This window comes from Nannospalax galili, unplaced genomic scaffold, assembly GCF_000622305.1.
Source record: "Nannospalax galili isolate Female #2095 unplaced genomic scaffold, S.galili_v1.0 scaffold433, whole genome shotgun sequence".
Classification (NCBI taxonomy): Eukaryota; Metazoa; Chordata; class Mammalia; order Rodentia; family Spalacidae; genus Nannospalax; species Nannospalax galili.
The window spans coordinates 10,285,146-10,288,516 of record NW_008338715.1 but is presented as its reverse complement, the minus strand read 5'-3'; positions in this window follow the sequence as shown (position 1 = coordinate 10,288,516).

The window sequence follows — 3,371 nt, the reverse complement described above, 5'->3', positions numbered from 1 at the left end:
AAGAATGGAAAAAGGAACAACTATATCCCAGGGGCAACAGGAAGAAATTAAATGAAGGTATAATTGTGGAACCAAAAAATAAGACAAAGAATGTAAACAGTAATCAAAATGATAGCAACCAATACACATCTTTGAATAATAACTTTAAATATTAATGGACTGAACTCCCCAGTCAAAAAACACAGACTTTGTGAATGGATTAAGAAACAGAACCCATCTTTTGGTTATCTGCAAGAAACTCATCTCACTTTCAAGGACAGACACTATCTCAAAGTGAAAGGATGGAAAAAAATATACCAAGCAAATGGCACTAAGAAAAAATCAGGTGTAGCAATTCTAATATCTGACAAAATAGACTTTAAAACTAATCAGAAGAGGCAAAGAGGGCCACTTCATTTTAATTAAAGGAACAATGAATCAAGAAGATATTACGATCATGAACATATATTCACCAAACTCTGGTGCACCCAACTTCATAAAAACAATACTACAGGACTTTAAGACCCAGATTAACCCCAACTCATTAATAATAGGGGACTTCAATACCTCACTGTCTCCATTAGATAGGTCAACGGGGCAGAGAGTTAACAGAGTGATGTCTGAATTAAACAATACCATATATCAAATGGACCTTACATATCTACCGAGTATTCCACCCAAGCACCAAAGGACATACTTTCTACTCAGCACCCCATGGGACCTTCTCCAAAATTGACCATATACAAAACAAACCTCAACAAATACAAACAGATTGAAATAATTCCATGCACTCTATCAGACCACAATGCAATAAAGTTTACAGTCAACACTGAAAGAAGCCCTAGTCACCACATGAACACATGGAGATTAAACAACACACTCCTGAATGATGAATGGCTCAAAAGAGAAATTAAGAAAGAAATAAAAGTATTCCTGGAACTAAATGAAAAGGACAATACAAAACAACAAAACCTCTGGGACATGCTGAAAGCTAGCCTTAGAGGGAAGTTTATAGCTCTAAGTGCCTATATCAAATAATCAAAAAGAACACAAACAAATGACTTAACATTGCAAGTCAACACATTTGGAAAGCAACAACAAATGAAACCCAAACCCAGCAGACAAGAATAAATAACAAAAATCATGGCATAAATTAATGAAATCCAAACAAAGAAAATAATACAAAGAATCAACAAATCCAAGAGCTCATTCTTTGAAAAGACAAATAAGATTGACAGACAACTAGCTCAGTTAACCAAAAGAAAGAGTACCTCCAAATCAACAAAATCAGAGATGAAAGGAGAAACATCAAACAGAAACCAGAAATATACAGAACATTATAAGAGAATACTTTAAAAACCTATATGCTACTAAATTTGAAGCCTAAAAGAAATGGATGGATATCTAAAGGCATGGGAACCACCAAACCTAACCAAGAAGAGATTAACAGCTTAAAGAGACACATAACACAAAAAGAAATTAAACAGTAATACAAAACCTCCCAACTAAAAAAAGCCCAGGACCAGATGGATTTACAGCAGAATTCTATCTGACATTTAAAGAAGATCTACATCCAATACTACTTAATTTATTCAAAAAGATAGAAATGGAGGGAGAACTTCCAAATTCCTTCTATGAAGCCAGCATCACTCTCATACCAAAGCCAGGTAAAGATACAACCAAAAAAGAAAACTATAGACCCATATTCTTAATGAACATAGGTATAAGATACTTGCAAACTGCATACAGACTCACATCAAAAAGTTCATCCACCATGATCAAGTTGGCTTTATCCCAGAGTTGCAAGGATGGTTCAATAAACGTAAGTCAATAAATGTCATAAATCATATAAATGGGCTCAAAGACAAGAACCACATGGTCATCTCAATAGATGCAGAGAAGGCCTTTGACAAAATTCAACATGCACTTATGTTCAAAGTCCTAGAGGGAATTGGACTGGAGAGAACATACCTCAACGTAATTAAAGCCATATGTGACAAATCCACAGCCAACATCATTCTAAATGGAGAAAAACTGGAAGCATTCTCATTGAAATCAGGAACCAGACAAGACTGTCCACTATCTCCACTGCTCTTTAACATGGTGCTTGAAACTCTTGTAAGAGCAATAAGACAAGAGCAGGAAATTAAAGGTGTAATAATTGGAAGATATCAAATTATGCCTTTTGCAGATGATATATTATATCTAAGAGACACCAAAAATTCCACCAGAAAACTCCTAGAAATTATTAACATGTTCAGTAAACTGGCAAGTTACAAAATTAACCTACAAAAGTCTATACCTTTCTATATACCAATAACAAGCAATCAGAGACAGAGCACATTTGGAAACATCCCCTTCACAATAGCTGCAAAAAAAAATATCTCATAGTAAACCTGACCAAAGACATTAAAGACTGCTACAATGAAAATTTTAAATCTTTAAAGGAGACTGAGGAAGACATCAGAAGATGGAAGTACCTCCCATGGTCATGGATTGGAAAAATTAATATTGTGAAAATGACCATCCTACCAAAATCCATTTATAGATTCAATGCAGTGCCAATCAAAATCCCCATGACATTTTTCACAGAATTGGAAAAAAAATCCTAAGATTCATATGGAAGCACAAAAGACCTCGGATAGCCAAAGAAACCCTGAGCACTAAGAGCAATGCCGGGAGGATTGCTATAACAGATTTTAAGCTGTATTACAGAGCTATAGTCATAAAACAACATGCTACTGTCACAAACATAGACCCATAGATCAATGGAACAAAATTGAAGACCTAAATATGAGGAAATTCAATTCCAGCCACCTGATATTTGACAAAGGGGCCAAGAATATTCACTGGAGGAAAGACAGCATGTTCAGCAAACGGTGCTAGCAAAACTGGATCTCCATCTATAGAAGAATGAATCTATACCCCTATCTTTGACCTTGCACAAAACTCAATTCCAAATGGATCAAAGACCTCAATGTAAAGCCTGAAACTCTGAAACTGTTAGAAGAAAACATTGGCCAAAACCTACAAGATATAAGTGTAGGAAAGGATTTTTTAAACCAGACATCAACTGCTCAGGAAACAAGGTCAAGAAACAACAAATGGAACCTCATTAAAATAAAAAGTTTCTGTACATCAAAAGAGACAACCAGGGAAGTGAACAGAAAACCCACAGAATAGGAGAAAATCTTCACCAGCGACACATCTGACAGAGGTTTAATATCCAGCATACATAACGAACTAAAAAAACAGAGAATCAAGACAAGAAGCAACCCAGTTAAAAGATGGGCTAAGGAGCTGAACAGAGAGTTCTCAAAAGAAGGAGTAAAGATGGCTAAGGAGCATCTTAAAAGATGTTCAACATCACTAATAATTAGGGAAATGAAAAT